Genomic DNA, 22,677 nt, shown 5'->3' on the forward strand with positions numbered 1-22,677 from the left:
TTCTAGCCAGAAGAATTATGCAAGAAAAGGGAATAAAAGGCACTTAAATTAGAAAGGAAGAAGTAAAATTATCTCTGCTCACAGACAACATGATCTTATATGTAAAAGAAAAAGAAAAAGCTCTAAAGATTCCACACAAAAAATGTTAAAAATAAAAATGAATTCAGTAAAGCTGCAGGATACAGAATTAACAAACAAAAAATCACTGCCTATCTATACCTTCACAATGAACAATATGAAAAGGAAATTATGAAATCAATCCCATTTACAATAAATAACATCAAAAGAATAAAATACTTAGGAATTAATTTAAGCAAGGAGACAAAAGACTTGTACTTTGGAAACTACAAAACACTGCTGAAAGAAATGAAAGATGACATAAATAACTGGAAAGATATGGGGTGTTCATTAACTGGAAGAATGAAATATTAAAATACTATTCAAAGTAATCTACATATTTAGTACAATCCCTGATAAAAATCCCAATGGCCCTTTTGTAGAAATAGCAAAGGTCATCCTAAAATTCAGATGGAGTCTCCTGAATAGCCAAAAACAAAAAACAAAAAATTGAAGGTCTCAAACTTCATGAGTTCAATCAAAAGTTATTACAAATCTACAGTAATTAAAACTGTGGTACTGGCATAAAGACATATAAACCAGTGGAATAAAACAGCCTAAAATAAACCTTTGCACATGTGGTAAAATCATTTTCTTCAAGTTAGGGTACCAAGACCATTAAATGGCAAAGGGTAATCTCTTCAACAAATAGATATCCACATACAGAAGAATGACATTGGGCCTTTATCTTACATCACATACAAAAATTATCTCAAAATAGATTAAAGATCTAAATGTAAAAAAGAGATAAAACTATAAAATCTTTCAGAAAAAAACAGAACAAAGCTTAATGAACTGGATTTGACAATGATCTCTTGGATATGAAATAAAATACGTAAGCAACAAAAGAAAAATTAACAATATTGGACTATATAAAAATTTTAAACTTTATCAAAGTACAAAGTGAACAAAGTAAAAAGGCAACCTACAGAATGGGAGAAAATATTTGCAAATCAGGTATCTGATAAGTGGTTACTATTCAGAACACATAAAGAACTCCTACAACTCAACAAATAAAAACAACTCAATTTTAAAATGGGCAAAGGACTTGAGTTGACAGTTCTCCAAAGGTGACAAAGAAATTGCCAACAAACATATGCAAAGATGTTCAACATTATTAATTACTAGAGAAATGAAAATCAAACCACAAGATAGCACCTCATACCCATTAGGATGGTCACTATTAACAACAACAACAAAAAAAAACAAACAAGAGATCTCAAGGCGGTGGCATAGGCAGACATGGCTCACCTCTTCACACCATCCCATCAAAATTACAACTAAAATATAGAACAACCATCAGCCAGAACCATCAGAAATTGAATTGAATGCAAGTCTGACAACTATGGACTTAAAGAAACCACATCCATCCACATGGGTAGCAGGGGCCCAGACACAGAACTGGCTGTCCTCTCACCCACATTTTGTAGATAAAAATTCAGGAGTGATATCTCAGGAGTGAGGAGTCCCAGCCCCACACCAGGTTTCCAGACTATGGTTCCAGTGACAGGAAAATAAGTCCCCACAACTTCTGGCTGCAAAATCCAAAAGGGATTGAGTCAGTGGAAAAAACTGCTGAAGCCCCAAGAGTTCCTCTTAAACAACCCACACACAGACTCACCTACTCACTCACTCTCTCTGAGCTCCAGCTTCATCCAGCACTGGGGTAGCAGGATGAAAGGAACCAGTGGAATACAGGGAAAAACCAAAATGTCAGGCATCAAAGAAAGTAGAGGCCATTGTCTCTTTTCTAAACCCTCCCCCCACAGAGCAGGCAAGCTGGTATGACTCCATCAACCTGGCTAACACAGTTTGACCCACTTTGGAGATCCCTAGGGAACTCAGCCCTACCCAAGCTGCTTTTCCATATGAATGTCTGGTCTTGGCTCATGCTTCACAACTTCCTAAATCCTATCAAACATGCAACAGCCACCCTGGGTAGGCTCCAGGCCTGGCACTAAAAGCAGCCTGCTTAGATTTATAGCTTGGCTTTGCCAGAGACTCTCCAAGCCCAGCACAAGTAGCAGCCATCTCAGATTGCTTTATAGCTCAAAAGGCATGGTCCTGGGCAAAATACAAGTGGAGGCTGACCTTTCCTGCATCAAAAGAAACTTTACAGGCAAGAAGAGACTGGCAAGAAGTATTCAAAGTGATGAAAAGCAAGGACCTACAACCAAGATTACTCTATCCAGCAAAGCTATCATTTAGAATGGAAGGGCAGATGAAGTGCTTTCCAGTCAAGGTAAAGCTAAAGGAGTTCATCATTACCAAGCCATTATATCATAAAATAAATGTTAAAAGGATTTATTTAAGAAAAAAAAGGTCAAAAACTATGAACATTAAAATGACAACAAATGCACAACTATCAACAACTGAATATAAAAAACAAAACAAGCAAACAACCAGAACAGAGACAGAATCATAGGTACGGGGATCATTTGGAAGGTTATCAGCTGGGAGGTGAAAGGGGGAAAAAGAGGGAAATGGTGCAGGGATCAAGATGCATAATTGGTAGGAATACAATAGACATGGGTATGTTAAGAATAGTATAGGAAAGGGTGAAGCCAAAGAACTTATATGCAGGACCCATGGACATGAACTTAAAGAGGGGCAGGGATTGCTGGAGGGAAGGAGGGTACCAGATGGAGGGTAGTTAAGGGGAAAAAATTGGGACAACTGTAACAGCATAATCAATAAAATACACTTAAAAATAATAATAAATTTTAAAAACCTAAAATAAAAATAAAAATAAATAGAAAACAGAAAATAACAAGTGTTGGTAAGGTTGTATAGATACTGGAACACTTACACACTGTTGGAGGGAACATAAAATGGTATTTCTGCTATGGAAAACACTATGAATATTCCACAAAAACTTTAAAACAGGACTACCATATAATCTGGCAATATCACTTCTGGATATACATCCAAAAGAACTGAAAACAGGTTCTCGAAGAGATATTTGGACCCAGTTCACTTCAGCTTTATTCACAATATCCAAGAGATGGAGTCAACCCAAATGTCCATTAACAGATGAATGGTTAATGAAAATGTGGCATGTAGAAAGAATAGATTATTATTCAGTCATATAAAAAGGAAATCCTGCTAATGGCAAATACTGCATGATTTCACTTATATAAGGTACCTAAAGTAGTCAAAACTCAAAACACACAGTAGAATGGTGATTGCCAGGCACTGAGGGAGAAGGAAATGAGTTGTCCTTGTTCAATGGGTTCAGAGTTTTAGTGGTGCATGCGGGGAACCGCTCCTTGTGGTTTAGGGAATTGTAGCCCCGGCCTGAGCATGACCCGCTGCCGGCATTCCGGCCATGCTTGTCCGTAAGCCTCAACAATGGCTGCGTGGGAGAGATACCCCAAAACCATGCAGAGGGTTTCCATGGAGATTGGGTTCAAAGAATATTAATATGCTTTAGAACTTGCTCTGCTTTCCTTTATCTTATAATTAAGTATAAACAATCTCTAACAGGGAGTATTTGAAACCTTCTACCTAGTGGCAATGTGGGGTAGAAATGTTTGATGGATCCTGGCACAGACTGTTCGTTGTACCCGCTGTACCAGAACTTGTAATCAGTTATTGTTAATTGTAATCTAGGCACCTGAAAGCTATTGATGATTTGTGAATGTTAATCTTGTATCTCCCATGCGTATCCTTCTCAATAAAAGGCATGAGGGACAAAGGTCTAGCTGCTGTTCTGCACTAGAGAGAGCAGTCATCTTCCTTCCCCCAGACATAATGAAATGTCCTGGGTAAAAGTTTGTTCCACCGTGGTCACGAAGCCTCTGTTGGACAGAGCAACTTCCAACCGAGGCTAGGGTGTGTGAGGCACCTCCAACCATAGGTGCAAAATACTGTAAACATAGTGAACACTATTAAACTGTAAACTTAAAAATGGATAAGATGGTAAATTTTGTTATGTATGTTTTTACCACAACTTAAAAAAAAGTAGAAAAAGAAAGTGCTGAAGAGAAGATGGAAAAACTGGAAGAAACCCTTGTGCATTGCTGGTGGAACTATAAAATGGTGCAGCTTCTGTGGAAACCAGTTTGACAGTTCCTCAAAAAATTAAACATAGACTTACCATATGATTCACCAAATTTTTCTACTAGTATATGCCCAAAAGATTTGAAAGCAGGAACACAAACAGATATTTATGTACTCACATTCACAGCAGCATTATTCAACCCAAGTGTTCATCAAGAGTTGAATGGATAAAGAAAATGTAGTATAGACACTGGCCAGGTAGCTCAGTTGGTTAGAGCATCATTCCAATAAGCCAAGATTGCAGGTTGGACCTCTGGTCAGGGCACATACAAGAATGAACCAATGAATGTATAAATAAGTGGAACAAAAAATCAATGTTTTGATGTCTCTCTCTCTCTCTCTTTCTTTCTCTTCCTCTCTCTCTCTCTCTCCTCTTGCTCCCCCTTCTCTCTCCTTCCCTCCCCCTCTCTCTCTTTAAAACCAATAAATAAATAAAAGAGAAAATGTGGTATATACATATAATGTAATGCTATTCAGCCTTAAAAAGGAAATTCTGACATATACTATAATGTGAATGAAATTTGAAGACACTATACCAAGTGAAATAAGCCAGTCACAAAAAGACAAATATTGTATAATTCCACACACACTGACTCACAAAATGGGAAACTCAAAACAACAAAGATAAAGCAGAGTTGAATCATGTACGCTTAGCAAATATCAAAGACACAGTTTGCCCTGTTTAAAAATAATTCAATTAAAATGGGCACAGGACCTGAATAGACAATTCTCCAGAGGACAAATAGATGGCCAACAGACATATGAGAAGTTGCTCAATGTCATTAATCATCAGAGAAATGCAAATTAAAACCATAATGAGATATAACCTCACACCAGTCAGAATGGCTATCATCACTAAATCAACAAACAACAAGTGCTGGCGAGGATGTGGAGAAAGGGGAACTCTTTTGCATTGTTGGTGGGAATGCAGACTGGTGCAGCCACTGTGGAAAGCGGCATGGAGTTAGCTCAAAAAATTAAAAATGGAACTGTCTTATGACCTAGTGATTCCACTTCTGGGATTTTACTGCAAGAAACCCAAACCACTAATTTGAAAGACTATAAGCACCCCTATGTTCATTGCAGTGTTATTTAACATAGCCAAGATTTGGAAGCAGCCCAATTGGGTGTCCATCAGGAGATGAATGAATAAAACAACTATGGTACATTTACACAATAGAACACTACTCAGCTGTAAAAAAGAAGAAAATTTTGCCCTTTGCGACAGCATGAATGGACCTGGAGAACATTATAAGTTTACTATTTAATAATTAAGGAAAATAACATGATATATTTAGAATGCAAATATTACCCACAATTATCTTTTCAAAAAAGTGAATGTCCACTTACAGTAATAGCCAAATTAAATAAAAGACATTCCAATGGCATAATTTATGGTCAAACAGCAAGTATTACCCAGAAACTAGACCACAAATCAGGAATCAAAAATCTAATCTCAACTTCACTGTTTATAGGCCATGACTCTGACAAGGGGCCATCTGAGCCTCAGATTACTCATTTATTCAACTGGGATCACTTCTCTGGTTAGTATGTGTTTTAAATGAGATACCTATGAAATCTCTTGAAAAATATGAATGTTTTATACAATCCAAAGATATTATAATAAAAAATTGTATAACTTAAACATAGGAAGCAAAGGGATATATTGCCACATGATAACAGCTTTCCTACTTTACTTCACCAAGTCCCTTTTCTTCCACTCACCTCTAATCCAAAAAGGTGAGTATCTAGTCTCAGTATCTGCTTGATACTAACATATTGTATTAGACAGGATATGGTATGTGTGCCAGGCCCTGGCATCACTCATTTAAAAAGAATTAGCTGAGTCCTGGCCAGGTAACTCAGTTGGTGGAGCACTGTTCTGACATGCGGAAGTTGCAGGTTCAATCTGTAATTAGGGCAAATACAAGAATCAACCACTGGATGCATAAATAAGTGAAACAACAAACTGATATCTGTCTCTCTCCTTCTCTCTCTCTCTTCCTTCCCCTCTCTCTCTCAAATTAATTTTTTAAAAAGCCAATTAGCTGAAACCTGAAGCTTAGGCATCTTAAATGAATGACTACTGTAATTTTTATTCTTGTTTACGTGATATCTTCTGCCTAAAAATCTAAAATGTCGGTGCCTAAAACAAAATTAAATACGTCTTTTCATTCATGGGAAAATAATTGTTGAATAGCCACTGTGTAACAGGTGTACTTCTAAATATTCAATTTAAAGTTCCACCATTGAGACAAAAACAAGATTTTAATATGATTTTATATGCACTTTACTTTTATTAATGCATTTATTATTTATTATATTAAAACCCACATCTTCATATGCACCCAATTATACTCTTATAAAAAACTATAACAGAGTCAGACATTCCTCATAGAAACTGTAGTTCCCACTTTCCTATAACAATAGGATACTAAGTATTTGTTAACTGTAGTCACTGCAATGTGTCAAAACAATATCCACTTTCCCCTTCTTACCAAACTTCAGTTTTGTTCAAGGCAGCATTTTACCCAGCTAAATAAATCTCCTTTCCAGCTAAGTGTGTCCACAGGACACAGTTCACATGCTAGAGGTGGCCAATTAGATATACTGCCAGTCTATTAAGAATTTCTGGGAAAGTTTTACTTTCTCTGATAGACAACACCCTTTCCTTCATGGCCTACTTTTTCCTATCTAGAACCTGGATGTGATACTTGGAGATACAGCAAATCTTATTGAGGACCCAAGAATAAAAATAAGAATGGTAGAGTAGAAAGAGAGAAAAAACTTAATTCCTTTACATCATCCTTAGTTCTGCGACACCACCCCTGTTCCAAATATCTGTTCCAAAATGATATTTAAAAGTGAGATAGGCTGGCCCTGGTTGGTGTGGCTGTGGTTGGAGCATCTTCCTGTAAACCAAAAGGCTGTAGGATCAATTTCCATTCAGGTCACATGCCTGGGTTGCAGGTTTGGTCCCCAGTCAGGATGCATGTGAGAGGCAGAACTGATCAATGGTTCTCTCTCACATGAGCGTTTCTCTTCCTCTCCCTCTCCTTTTCCTTCCACTCTCTCTCTAAAATCAATAAGCATGTCCTCAAGTGAGGATAAAAATAAAAATGAGATAGGCTGGGAAAAAGGAGGAGAGAAGAAGGAGCACAAAGAAGAAGAGAAGAAGAGCAGGTTTCCAAGGGGAAAGGCTACAGACATGGGAAAAGGAAAAGGTCTACACTCTTGCTGGGAAAGAGCTCAGTTTCTAGGGTCATTACCATCAAAACTACTGACCTCAAATTTATGTTCTCAGCCCCAACCTCCCCGTGAATTCCCTATCTCATATATCATCTCCTCCAGGGTAACTTAAAAACAGGCACCTCAAATTTAATATATCAAAAACAAATTATTACGCCCATAAACCTGCTCCTCTCTCAGTATTCTCCATATTACTAAATAGTACCATATATGTATTTATTTGACAAACTACCCCACAAAATGTTCTTGTAATCTCCTTGAGAACAGAAATTTGGCTTTTTTCAAAAATCCCTAATGCTTAACACAATATCTAGGACATAGCAGAATGTCAATAAATACTTGTTTCAATGAATTAATTACCGGAAGATTAAGTCTGGTCTTAATTCTCTCCTCTTCTGCAGAAATCAGTAAAAGAATTAAAACTTATAGTAGCTGTAATATAGTTTAGTTTTAGTCCTTCCTCCCGGTTTAAAAAAAAAAAAAGAAGAAGAATATGTGTATATATGTGTATTCAGTATAGAGCAGAGAGGAAAACAGGATAGAAAGGTAAAAAGAGAACAGTAGTTTCCCGTATTAATTAGATACACCCACAAAGTGAGCAAATTAATTTGTGGCTATTATCATGATGAATAAGCCTAGAACTGCTTTAACAAGATTACAGTCTTACAACACACAATTAGAGAGGAGACTCACCATACCAAAGTATTCAAAGTAGATTCTGATAAGCAGAAGAGAAAACCCAGGGTTAAAACTGAGAGGGTTCTGCCATTAAGGAGGAGAAATTATTTACCCACAGGAAATTAAGGAGTGCCAAAATGCTGCCTCATTTTCTGCTTTCTTCTCTAAACTTAGAGCAACCATCTATTTCACTTTTTTTCTCGTCTGTCCTGTTAATCTTCAACCAACCAACTGAGTGGATCTTAGGGAGTGTTTAGTTGCTAGTACAGATAGTGATAAAGTTCTAAGTGATAGCTTATAAGAAATTCAACACCTTCCCTTCTTTTAAGTTCCGTCCCTTATCTCATCTTCAAGGGTCTATGATGCTTCTAATTCTCAGCCTTTCTAGATTCCAGGAGGTGACAGGCTTCTTCTTGGATTCCCCTTTTGCAGGTATTTCTGTTTCCACTACCTACACTTTAATAAGCCAATTACCCCTCATCAATCTGCTTTCCATATTCCAAAATCCTGTTAATTTCTCTCTCCTGCTATATCTCTTTTGCATTCTTTGTCCTCGTGGATTTATACCTTTTAATCCTTTATTAATGTAAGTTCAGTGAATTTCAAGGAGGTGCAAAAAAATAAAGTTGTGAGTTCAATCCACTGTATGTAATCAGTAATACAAAGCTTACATTTTGGTCAAACAAGAATACTAGGGGGGGACCAAGATGGCCACGGAGTAGGAACAGTGTTCTCAGCTCGCTCCTGTTAAGGAGACAATCCAGGAGGAACAAACTCGGGGAGGAATGACTGAGTGAGTGGGAATATCTGATAACGTGAACGGGGAGGAGATCGTGGGAGCAGCGTGGAGGGGGGTGGAGGGGTTTATCACAAACTGCAGGCTGAGTCATTCTGAGACTCCGTGCGTTTGCAGTATCAAGCCTGAGAGCTCACTAGCCGGGAGTGAATTCTTGTAGAGAGTTAGGGAGAGGATTTGGCCGAAAAAGCCAGAGGAGGGAGAAAACAGTGAACAACCAGGACTGGGAGAAACTGTGTGACCTGAGTCTAGAGAGAAACATCCTCAGCTGCAACCTCCGACGGAAAGCTCGGCATCCCGGGCGCGCCCAGCACTTGCGCTAGGGCCCTACAGAACAAAGGAGCAGTTTTGGGGCAAGGAGACGGGCCGCACAGAAAAGCTGCTGCGGAACTCTGGACCGGGGAAGAACTGTGTTCTTGAAATCAGTGTTTGCTCTTTAGTCGCGCTAGAATCCCACAGAACAAAAGGCAGGTTTGGGGCTAAGAGAGAAATAGGACGTGCAGGGTGTGTAAGTAGGGAAGAGAGGGGAGGCGGAGGTTCTGGAGGGGAGACGGTTTTAGGGCAAGGAGAAGGGCCCGCAGGGAAGGGCTGCTGCGGAGCTCCAGACCGGCAGAGAGCTCCGGGGAAGGAGAGTGCTGCGCTGACCGACCACACTAGAGTCCCACAGAACAAAGGGACGGTGCTGTGGCGGGAAGAAAGATAGAGCGCGCAGGCCAATAGACAGGGAAGCCAGCGGAAGCGGTAGCTCGGAATAGAGAAAGTTTTGGGGCAAGGAGAAGAGCACAGGCAGGAAAGCCACTGCAAAGCTCCAGACTAGGGGAGAGGCCCTGGGCAGGAAAGGGCCACTGGGCCCGGCACTTTGACCGACTGTGCCAGAGTCCTGCAGAACAAAAGGACGATCTTGAGACAGGGAGAGAGGTAGGGTGCGCAGGCATATAGACAGGGAAGAGAGCAGAAGCTGTAGCCTGGGAATAGAGACAGGACTGGAGGCAGGGCGGGGATTGCTGGCAGGCACAGGCTGGACCAACAGAGGGAAGGAGTAGCTGGACAAGCCTGAGGAGGGCTGAGGCTGCCTCAGGAGGGAACAACTAAAGGCAGCTCACAGCAGAGCGGTGGTAGGCCCACGAAAAAAAGACTAGCAACCCCAGAATCAAGCAGAACCCTCCCACAGCCAGCCAGCCAACCAGAAAAGATTTGAAACTCATGGAATTTTGAATAGGAGCAGACTCAGGAAGGAAGCAAGGAAAAACCAAAAAACAAACAAACCAAAAATACCCAGAGACTGTGCATAAAAGTTGAATTGAGTTAAAATCCTCATTCTTTTATCTCCCACTCTCTCTCTAACTACCCCTACCGTCAGTCCCTTCTTATTCTCGCTCCTTTTCTCCCCTCCCCTTCCCTCCCTTCTCTCCCCTTAGCATTCTCCCCTGCATCCTATTCTCAGTCAATTTTATAATTTTAAGTTCTCTCCCTCTCTCACCCTCTCCTTTCTCTGCGCTACGCACCTTCAACTTTATTAAATTTCTTTCTTTATTTTGTCCCCCTTCAGTCTACATTCATTTTTCTTTCATCTCTTGTCCTTATTTTCCTTCTCTCCCTATACATAATCTCTCTCTCTCCCTATTACACTTATATTCTAATCTCTTAATATTCAAATTATAATTCTAATCTATCCCCCTCTCCCTTTACTCTCCCATTCTTACCCCTTCTCTTTTTCTACCCCACCCCCCCACTTCTTTCCCTACCTCTTGTATTTCTCTCCTTCATCCTATCTTTTGCCAACTCTTCAATTTCAATCCTCCCCTCCCTAATATCTCCTCTTCCTCCTGATTTTCTTCCCTCCTCTGAGCTCTTTTCCTCCCAAATCCTCTTGCTTTCCTATCTCTTATTCCTCTCTCTCTATATTCACCTTTTCTCTCTATCTTGCAACTTTATATCATGTTTTAATCTCCTAATCTTTTTTATAACATATAATTTAAAAAAGAATTTTAATCCAGTCCCCTCTCTTCTACCTCCCCTTCTTCTTTTGTTCTCTCTCCTACCCTTCTCTTCTCTACTTTCCCTCTCTCTTTCCTCTCTCCCTTCCTGTCTTGCTATTTTCTACTCTGTATTTTTATCCTTAAAAAATTCTCTCTCAATCTATTTCCTACCTTCTAACCTCCCCAGCCCTCTCTTTCAATTTCTGGCTGTCTGTCTACCTGGATGTCTGTTGTGTCTACCCTACCTCCCACGCTAATCATATAGTATATACCTATTATATAATCCTAATACTATACACTTCCACTTTCTCTCTCCACACTGTAACCCTCCCCTCCTTTTCAAACAGACAGTGTTAAGTGTTAATTGCTCTCTTACATAACCTTGATCCCAATTGCTAATATTAATACTCTATCACCTTCCAGCTCAAAAATTACCCTTCCTTCATTTAAAACAACTCCTTTCTGTTTCTCCTATGAAATAAGAGTCCCAGTATCTCCACAAGTATATTAACACGGGCTCATTGGCAGCCTATAGTGGGATTGTATTTGGGGGAGACATTGGAGGGTGTGGGTTTCTTGCCTGGGTTGTGTAATTATGTTTTAGCAGCACCTTCACAAAAGATCTCAAGACAAGGTGGGCAGAGTGACTCTCAATCAACTAACCAGAGAAAAAGATCCACCAAAAAGTAGCTGAAATACAACCAGACAGATTAAAGAAATATCATCAAGGACAACACAGACGGATATCCAGGAGGGCGGAGGAGTAAGTGGAAGCTACACTAACCCCCTCCCAGGACCAGCCAGTACTGACTCAGCCCCAGTACAGCAGACAGACCATCCCCCTCCAAGTGGTGTCATACTAAGGGGAAATAAAAGCCCTGCCTACAGGAATTAAGTTGCCACACCCACGGTCCTTAAGCCTGACGGCTGATCACAGATTGAGTATAGTAACAACTAAAGAAGAGAGACAAAGGCAGTAGATCCCTGGAAGTCTCCAACAGGCTGCCTAGGGCCAGTCTGGTACATGATCTGACGCTACCAGAGGCAGATCCAGGAAGAACTGATCATTCTAAGAAGCACCAACAAACAAAAGGAATCACAAAAATGGGGAGACAGAGAAACAACCCCCCATCAAAAGGAAAAGTAGAATCCCCAGAAAGAGTGCTAAATGAAATAGAGGAGAGCAAAATATCAGATACAGAATTTAAAACATGGATTATGGAGAAGCTAAATGAGATCAGTGGAAACTACAAAGAACTCCAGAAAAACTACAGTGAACTCCAGAAGAACTATAAGGAACTTACTGAGAATTATACCAGCATCAAAAAGGACATGGAAGCTATCAATAAGAGCCAGGAGGAAATGAAGAATACAATCTCTGAATTGAAGAACACAGTAGAAGGAATTAAAAGCAGGCTAGAGGAAGCAGAAGATCGGATCAGCGAGCTGGAGGACAACGTACACAAAAACTCCCAGACAGTGCAACAAAATGAAAAAAGACTGAACAAGACTGAAGAGGTTCTAAGACAGCTGCAGGACAACATGAAACGTAACAATATCCGTATCATTGGAATTCCAGAAGGAGAAGAAGAAGAGCAAGGGATAGAAAACCTCTTTGAAAAACTAATGACAGAAAACTTCCCTCACATGAGGAGAGAAAGAGTCACGCAAATCCAGGAGGCACAGAGGGTCCCAATGAAGATGAACCCCAACAGGCCCACCTCAAGACACATCATAATTAAAATGGCAACATCCAAAGACAAAGAGAGAATCCTAAAAGCAGCAAGAGGGAAACAACTAATAACATACAAGGGAGCTCCAATAAGGCTATCCTCAGATTTCTCAGCAGAAACACTACAAGCCAGAAGGGAATGGCAAAAAATATTCCAAGCAATGAAAAACAAAGGCCTACAACCAAGAATACTCTACCCAGCAAGGCTCTCATTCAAAATGGAAGGCGAAATAAGGAGTTTCTCAGACAAAGGAAGACTAAAAGAATACATCTCCACCAAACCAGCAATGTAAGAGATGCTAAAGAGTCTGCTCTAAGAAGATAAAGAAACAGAGAGAAACAGAGAAGAACACGAGTACAAAGGGGGAAAATGACAATGAATAAGTACTTATCAGTAATAACCTTAAACGTAAATGGGTTAAACGCTCCAATTAAAAGACATAGGGTAGCTGAATGGATTAGAAAGAATGACCCACATATATGCTGTCTACAAGAGACCCACCTTAGAACAAAAGATCTACACAGACTGAAAGTAAAGGGATGGAAAAATGTATTCCAAGCAAATGGACATGAAAAAAAAGCCGGGGTAGCAATACTTATATCAGACAAAACAGATTTCACAGCAAAGTCCATAAAAAGAGACAAAGAAGGGCATTTCATAATACTTAAGGGAAAAATCCATCAAGAAGATATAACCCTTATAAATATATATGCACCCAACTTAGGAGCACTCAAATATGTAAGGAAAATTTTGAAAGACTCCAAGAAAGATATAGGCAGCAACACACTCATCGTAGGGGACTTTAACACCCCATTGTCAACAATGGACAGATCTTCAAAGCAAAGAAACACCAAAGATATTGAGGCACTGAACAACACTTTAGATCAAATGGATTTAGTCGATATATATAGAAGTTTGCACCCCAAAGAAGCAAAATATACATATTTCTCAAGTGCACATGGAACATTTTCAAAGATAGACCACATGGTAGGACACAAAACAAGCCTCAATAAATTCAAGAAAATTGAAATTATATCAAGCATCTTCTCAGATCACAATGCCTTAAAATTGGAAATCAACCTCAAGGAAAAAACTCAAAAACATTCAAACTCATGGAGAATGAATAACATGCTATTAAATAATGAATGGGTTAACAATGACATCAAGGAAGAAATCAAAAAGTTCCTGGAAACCAATAATAATGAACACACAACAACCCAAAACCTATGGGATACAGCGAAAGCAGTCTTAAAAAAAAAAAAGGAGACTTGATCAGAGCACTGTCTTGTTTCCATTCTTTGTGCCTCTTGTCCCTTTCTCATCCTCACTCCCCCTCTAGGGTCCTCGTTGCTCGACCTGCGGGACGGGTCAAGTGGCGCCCAACGTGGGGCCCGAGAACGGGGGACTCAGTGAAGGACGCCGTTCGAGGAGCCGGCCAAGTAGAGAAGAGGAAAAGGCTACGCGGGAACCTGCCGCGTTGACCTCACCTCGGTAAGTGAACGGCGATCATGGGTCAAGAAATGAGCCGACATGAGCTTTTTGTTGAACAGCTCGGACAGGCATTAAAGGCACGAGGAGTAAAGGAATTTCCCCAAGTTCCGGGGACAAAATCCCTTCATAAACTCTGGCACCCTGGAAACATTCTGTAGGTCAGAGTGGCCTGCTTTTGGGGTCGGATAGTCCCACCCCCCCTTGGGAGTACTTTAAATCTAAATATTATAAGTGTAAAATGGTGTCTCTCGGGAAGCATTTAAGAGGAAAGTTCATAGCAATACAAGCCTACCTAAAAAAGCTAGAAGAATCTCTAATAAAAAATTTAACCCTACAGCTACAAGAACTAGAGGAAGAACAACAAGCAAAACCCAGATCAAGTAGAAGGAAGGAAATCATCAAGATCAGAGCAGAATTAAATGACATAGAGTCTAAAGTAACAATTCAAAAGATCAACAAGAGTAGGAGCTGGTTCTTTGAAAAGATAAACAAAATTGACAAGCCTTTAGCCAGGCTCATCAAGAAAAAAAGAGAGAGCACCCAAATAAATAAAATCAGAAATGAAAGAGGAGAAATCACAACTGATACCACAGAAATACAAAGAATTATAAGAAATTATTACGAACAGCTGTATGGCAAGAAATTTGACAACCTAGAGGAAATGGACAGATTCCTGGAAAACTATAGTCTGCCCAAACTGAATCAAGAAGAAGCAGAAAGTCTGAATAGACCAATAACAGCTAGCGAAATTGAAGCAGTAATCAAAAAACTCCCAGCACACAAAAGCCCAGGACGAGATGGCTTCACAAGTGAATTCTACAAAACATTTAGGAAAGAACTAACTCCTATCCTCCTCAGACTATTCCAAAAGATACAAGAAGAGGGAAGACTCCCAAACTCGTTCTATGAAGCCAGTATAACCCTAATTCCAAAACCAGGTCAAGACACAACAAAGAAAGAAAACTACAGACCAATATCGCTGATGAACATAGATGCTAAAATCCTCAACAAAATATTGGCAAACCGGATCCAGCAACACATTAAAAAGATCATACACCACGATCAAGTAGGATTCATCCCAGGGATGCAAGGATGGTTTAATATTCGCAAATCAATAAACGTGATACACCACATAAACAAAATGAAAGACAAAAACCACATGATCATATCAATAGATGCGGAAAAAGCATTTGATAAAGTACAACACCCATTTATGATAAAAACTCTCAGCAAAATGGGAATAGAGGGAGCATACCTCAACATAATAAAGGCCATATATGAGAAACCTGAAGCCAACATCATACTCAATGGGCAAAAACTGAGAGCATTCCCCCTGAGATCAGGAACAAGACAAGGATGTCCGCTCTCTCCACTCCTATTCAACATAGTCTCGGAAGTTCTAGCCACAGCAATCAGACAAGAAAGAGAAATAAAAGGCATCCAAATTGGAAAAGAGGAAGTAAAACTGTCATTATTTGCAGATGACATGATAGTGTACATAGAAAATCCTTTAGACTCCACAAAAAAACTACTCAATCTAATAAGTGAATTCGGCAAAATAGCAGGATACAAAGTCAATATTAAGAAATCGAAGGCATTTTTATACACCAACAATAAAAACTCAGAGATAGAAACTGAAAGAAAAATCCAATTTACCATAGCAACAAGAAAAATAAAATACCTAGGAATAAACTTAACCAAAGAGGTAAAAGACCTGTACACAGAAAACTACATAACACTGAAGAAAGAAATTAAAGAAGATACAAATAAATGGAAGCGTATACCATGCTCATGGATGGGAAGAATCAACATCATTAAAATGTCCATACTACCCAAAGCAATTTATAGATTCAATGCAATCCCTATTAAAATACCAGCAACATATTTCACAGACCTAGAACAAATACTTCAAAAATTTATATGGAACCAAAAAAGAGCCCGAATAGCCACAGCAATTTTGAGGCAGAACACAGTAGGAGGAATCACAATACCCGATATCAAACTATACTACAAGGCCACGGTAATCAAAACAGTCTGGTACTGGCATAAAAACAGACATATAGATCAATGGAACAGAATAGATAGCCCAGAAATAAGTCCAGGTTCATATGGTCAACTAATATTTGACAAAGGGGGAAAGAACATCAAATGGAGTGAAAAGAGCCTCTTCAACAAATGGTGTTGGGAGAACTGGACAGGGACATGCAAAAAAATGAAACTAGACCACCAGCTCACACCATACACCAGAATAAACTCAAAATGGATCAAAGACTTAAATGTAAGCCGTGACACCATAAAAGTCCTAGAGGAAAAAATAGGCAGGAAAATTTCAGATATCCCACGTAGCAACATTTTCACTGATATATCTCCTAAGGCAAGGGAAATAAAGGAAAGAATAAACAAATGGGACTACATCAAACTAAAAAGTTTCTGCTCAGCTAAAGAAAACATCAGCAAGATGCAAAGGAAACCAACCATATGGGAAAATATATTCGCCAATGACATCTCAGACAAGGGATTGATCTCCAAAATATATGAAGAACTCATACGACTCAACACCAAGAAGACAGACAACCCAATTAAAAAATGGGCAAAGGACCTGAACAAACACTTCTCCAAAGAAGACATACAGAGGGCCCATAGACATATGAAAGTATACTCAACATCACTAGCCATCAGAGAGATGCAAATTAAAACCACAATGAGATACCACCTCACACCAGTCAAAATGGCAATCATCAACAAATCAACAAACAGCTTGTGCTGGAGAGGATGCGGAGAAACGGGAACCCTGGTGCATTGCTGGTGGGAATGCAGATTGGTGCAGCCACTGTGGAAAACAGTTTGGAATTTCCTTAAAAAACTAAAAATGGAACTGCCTTTTGAACCAGCAATTCCATTGCTAGGATTATATCCAAAAAATCCCGAAACACCAATTCAAAAGAACCTATGCACTCCAATGTTCATAGCAGCACTATTTACAATAGCCAAGTGCTGGAAACAACCTAAGTGCCCATCTGTAGATGAGTGGATCAAAAAACTGTGGTACATTTACACAATGGAATTCTATGTAGCAGAAAGAAAGAAGGAACTTCTACCATTTGCAACAACATGGATGGAACTAGAGAAAATTATGCTTAGTGAAATAAGCCAGGCAACAAAAGAAAAATACCTTATGCTGTCACCTATTACAGGAAACTAATGAACAACACAAACAAATGAGCAAAATTGAACCAGAGCTATGTAAACAAGAAGTAGACTAACAGTAACAAGGGGGGCGGGGGGGAGGAAAAGAAAGGTGTAAGGGGATGGGTCAAGTTAAAAAAAATATATATATATATATGAATGACCCACAGACAGGTGCAACTGAGTGGGGACTAAATGTGGGGGAAGGGAGGGACAGGGTGCAGGGAAACAAGAGGGCTAAAAAAGTGAGACAACTGTAATGGAAAAACAAACCAAAATTTCTTAGTGGGGGAAAAATGAAAATATGAAGAATGGAAATGCCAGTTCAGTGACTATTAGGACAAAGATTTTCCTTCACGTTGTATATTTTTCTCCCTATTTGATCCCTCCAGAGTTTGGCATTCTAAACAAGTAAGTAATGACATAAGTTCCTTTGCATAGAACTAATAAGACCAGTTGTCAACAGAGGTTCTTTTTTTTTTTGACCAAGTCTTTGACTGGAATGTCAAGCCTAAAGGAAACATACTTGGGCTCAGATTGTTACCAGAAAGCCCTGAGGAACTGGGAATGACTTTCAAAGGTAATAAAAGCCCGTGAGATAAAAGGCCTGGTACCATGGTTGGTTGTGCGGTCCACAGCAATCTTTCCAGGGAAGGAACGAAGGTTGTTTTCCTGAAAGATGGCTAGAAGGGACCTTAAGGCACAAGGAAAGACCAGAAAGACTTGGAAAAAACAGGTGTGTACAGGCAAGGATGAACGCCAGATATGTGGCACAGCTTCTGTGCCCTGAAAAACAGACTGAAGGTCACCCCAAATATTCCTTGGGTAAGTTCCAGCAAAGCAGAACTAAAGATCATAAGTGATCATTTGCTGCTCTTGTTATGTTTATGCAAACAAACAGGATAAATTAAAAATGGACTTAATGTAGTCCCTTTAAAGACAAGGAGGGTAACCTTAGGGAGAAAAATTATTATTCAAGGAAAATCACAATGATCAGTAGTAGAGTATAAAACAGGGCAACTAACCGTCTTAAAAGTTTCTTCTCCAGATTTAGAGACTTGTTTGCGGGTTATGTTACATAAATTAACACGTGTTTTCTGTTTTCAAAGGACATAAGCCTATGATCGCATTACCTGAGTGATTATCTGTACGCATAAGCCTCACTTAATCCTCTCTGCAGCGCTGCCTCCTGAGACTCAACGGTTTGGCTGAACTAAATGGCTGGGTTGGGGAAGAATGGGGTGGTCTGTGGGCTTCACTTTAAAACGGGTTTCTCTTTTCTATCCTAATGGCTTGGACAGAAAAGGCCCAGAGGTCTGAGAGGGGGAAAAACCTAAACTATTTACCTCAGCCCAAACTAAGTATAATGGGCAAAAGGGTTTTGGACAGGCGAGATGTGCCTAGCACACCTTCTTACAAAGAAACTTTTTTTTTTTCCCTAATATGGAACATTGAAAAATTAATCCCTGCCTTTTGTCATCTAGTAGTTATGGATTGAATGATGTCTTTTAACCCTTTTCGCCAAATCTGTTGCCCTCAGAACACAACAAGGACACCAGCCTGTTGAACCAAGCACGCCGTTGACCGGAGGCAGCCAACTGAGCTGGAGTCTGCACGATCCTTCCCCATGTGGGAAGGTCACCCTCCCCTCCACACCCCCACTCTTATTAGGGTTTTCTGGACCCAAGGGTAGGTAGGACGACGACCATGTCCAGCTTGAAGCAGCTAGAGGAGCTTGAGACCTTCGCCCATTGTCCTTTACAAGATTACAAAGGGTCCTAATATTTGAGAGAGGGGGGATAGTTAATTTTTACGAACCAGGGGTATGGACTTGGGGGGGATTGCTGGGGGAGGGGGATGCTGGGTGGAGGGGAGCAAGGGGGAGAAAATTGGAACTGTTGTAACAATATAATCAATAAAAAACATTAAAAAAAAAAAATTTTTTTTTTGCCTTGGCCAGGTAGCTCAGTTGGTTAAAGCATTATCTTAATACCCCAAGTTTGTGGATTTGATCTCTGGTCAAGGCACATAAAAAGGAACAACCTATGAATGCATAAACAAGTAGAACAACAAATTGATGCCCCCCCCCCACTTTCTCTATAAAAATCAATAAAAATAAAATAATAATATTATTTTGTTAAAAATTCTACTCTTATTTTGTGGTAGATTAAATCTTCCCATCTTCCAGAATAGTTCAGAATTTCCCCTCATGTTTATGGGCCCTGAAGAACTTAAATCAACTGGCATAATTATGTTCCGATCTATCGCATTCAGCATCTCCAATACAGCCAAAATGACATTACATATTTCATATATTTTTTACCATCTTCTAGCTATGAAATATAAATGAGATCTCTAATAAGGGGGTAGAAAGCAGGACAAACACTGGACTGAATGTCTATAAAATCTGCAAATTTTGTAAAGGTTAAATCAAATTTAGTTACCTTAACAAAAATGAATTAGAGGTATATTTCAAACAGTCCTAACAGACTGATTTTATAAGACATTCTCCTATGTAAATATCTGTAGATATTTTAGCAAAAGTTCAGTAAACTGGTCGGTTGCATGATAAAGCAGAAAATTAATCATAAAATTTATATTTAAAATAGCTAAGTTATTCAGGTTTACTTTCAATAGAGTTTAAATTATTTAAGTCCATCTCATCACATCACTTTCAGCAATAATAATTAGAAGTTAAAAGGCAGCCATGTAAAGTAGCCAAGAACAAACCGTTCAGGGTTTTAAAGCCACAAGCTCAAAGACTAAATCTTTGATACCTGCATCTTCACCACACTTTTTTCCTACTCGTTCCAACTCTTACTTTTCAAAATTATACCTATACTTACATCCCACCCAACCCTATTTCATGAAACTTGTTCCAGTTCTTCACACCAGATGGTCTCTTTTGAACCTTCATAGCACATTATAAATACCTCTTTTAAAATACCATAATAAGTTATTTTTATATTTCTCTTAAGATAAACTCACCTCAAATATTCAAACACCATATTGTAAACTTTCAGACAGCAAAGTCTATGCCTCCCCTGTAATACTAGAATTAGCAATTTCCACATAGGAAAGTTAGCTGAAATAAATAAAATGGCTTTTCTAGACAACTGAAAATTTTGAAAAGCAGCAATCACAAACATTTTTTTTCTTTTGACATTCATATCTTAAAAATTACTTATATGTCTTATACTAATAAGTATCGTAGGCAGCCGTCCATCTCAAGAGACGATGGTGTAGCTTCTTAAGAGTCTATCTGCACCGCCGAGAATGGTTGTGCAGTCCGACTCGGGAGTGACACGGTATCTGTCTCCTCCCGTGTTGAATCGACATCTTGTGATGACGCTGGAGTGTCCTCTCCAGTGAAGCTGAAGCTACAGAGCCTGGGCAGGGTGATATGGAGGGTCTGCTGTTGCCCATGCAGCAGACCCCCCCTCTCTTCGCAGCTGAAGGATCCAAGGGAAAGACGGAGTCAATACAGCTTGGCTTCAGGTGCGCCGCAGGAGTTGCCGGTGTTGACTACAACGTCAAACCGCCTTAGGGACTCCGGCTCCGGATTTTCTGTCGGGGTTTACTCCCTTAGCCTTTCCCCTGAAGAGGTATGCCGCAAGGCAGCAGAGTTTTTTTGGAATCAGAGTTTTCCTTCTCTGATGTGCCCTGACTGGAAGATCGAACCAGCGACACTTAGCTCGCAGGCCGACGCTCAATCCACTGAGCCAAACCAGTTGATTACTTAAGGAAGAGATTACTTAAGGAAGAGATAACAATATACTATGGGGTTTATTGGCTACACATAATTAAAATATATGATAATGTCATCGCTGGCATTTAGCTAGATAATGATAAAAGAAAAAAGATTAAAGGGAATAAGACATTGATCTTGATAAACTAGGAAGCAGAAGCCTGCTTGCTAGTCAGGAAGCTATAGCTTCACACCCCAGGGGATTACAGCACTGTGCTCCAACCAAGAGGATTAATACTTCTCGCTTCCCCACCCTGCTCCAGTACCAGATTGCCAGTTTGGAGCAGAGGAAGACAGGCAAACGTGCAACAGAGTCAAAATGGTGTAAGGAAGGTGCCTGACCAAAGAGGCCTGTCAGTCTAGCCTGGGGAAAGAAGGAATTAGTTGGGAGGTGACCCATCCAAAGCCTGTGAAAGCCTGTGAAGTTGATTGGTTCTTTTGAAATGGCATGTGGTCTGTCCCAAACCCAAGCTAATAAAACCCCAAGGGAACAAAGGGACTCACTCTCTCTCTATTGTCCACCCAGTGATGCTCTCGCCGTTCATTCTTGCACTCTCTCACCTGGAAGCATGCAACCATATGGCTCTAGCAGCCGCATGGCCCATGCCTATATGGGTTCTACATGCAGGCTCCAGGAGGGAGCCTGAAATAGACTGCAGCTGGGAACAATGGGGACTGAGACTGCTTGGCAGCCACTTGTGGGCTCCAAAGGACTGTACTTAAATATGAAGAAGAAACTCTGGACATTGGCTTTTATCTTGGCCTGTGGAAGACATGGTAGGAATTTATCTGTGGTAGGACAGAAGGAGATGGGACATTGGAAACCTAGCAGGCAGCTTCTATCTCCACATCAATAAAACATCTTGCCTCCCAACAATCTTCCATGCATGGGTCCTTGGAATACTTTCCTTGTGACCATGTGGAAGAATGTAATCCCCACCTAGAACAATAACAAGCACAACAGGCAGGAAGGGGATAATGTGAGGTATACTGAGATTCTTATATTGTTGCTGAAGCAGTAAAATATTTATTTTTATAGCAATAAAATATTTTTAAATGACAGCCTAAACGAAATATACGCAGTGTAATTTCTGAGAAATCACTAAAAGAAAAAGAAGGAAACAGAAGAGACAAAAAAAGTCAACAGAGGTGACAAAAATGGAATACTAAAAAATATTCAAGTAACTCAAAGATAAGAAGAAACGAAGAATATATGAAACAAATACAAAACACCACAACAGAAGATCTAACAATAAACATACAATAATTATATTAAGTGTAAATGTACATATATACTACAATGAAAAAGCAAAGATTATCTAATCAGATTTTTTCAAAGCAAGATTCAATTATATGCTGTTTACAGGAAATACACTAAATACTTTAATCATATAGAAAAATATATACAATGCAAACTCAGATGTAAAGAAAGATGGTGTAGCTATATTAATATCAAAGTAGACTTCAAAACAGAATTAACAGAGATAAAGAGCCTTTTATAATCATAAAGGGATAAATTCATCAAGGAGACATAACAATCTTAAAGTTCAAAATACATTAAAAAAATAAAGTAAAAGGGAGAAGTAGCAAAGGAATTAAAAAATCAGAAAAAATATAGAATATTTTAACACAATGCAT

General features: G+C 39.4%; 1 protein-coding gene across 2 annotated transcripts in view; it reads right to left on the reverse strand.

The window, feature by feature from the left end:
• The window catches only part of COG5 (component of oligomeric golgi complex 5), a 393,705-nt gene that overhangs the window by 236,858 nt on the left and 134,170 nt on the right, over window positions 1–22,677 (reverse strand). The gene's annotated exons all lie outside the window — the stretch shown is intronic.

The sequence above is a fragment of the Furipterus horrens genome, unplaced genomic scaffold (genome assembly GCF_987537825.1).
Source record: "Furipterus horrens unplaced genomic scaffold, mFurHor1.1.pri manual_scaffold_9, whole genome shotgun sequence".
NCBI classification, from domain to species: Eukaryota; Metazoa; Chordata; class Mammalia; order Chiroptera; family Furipteridae; genus Furipterus; species Furipterus horrens.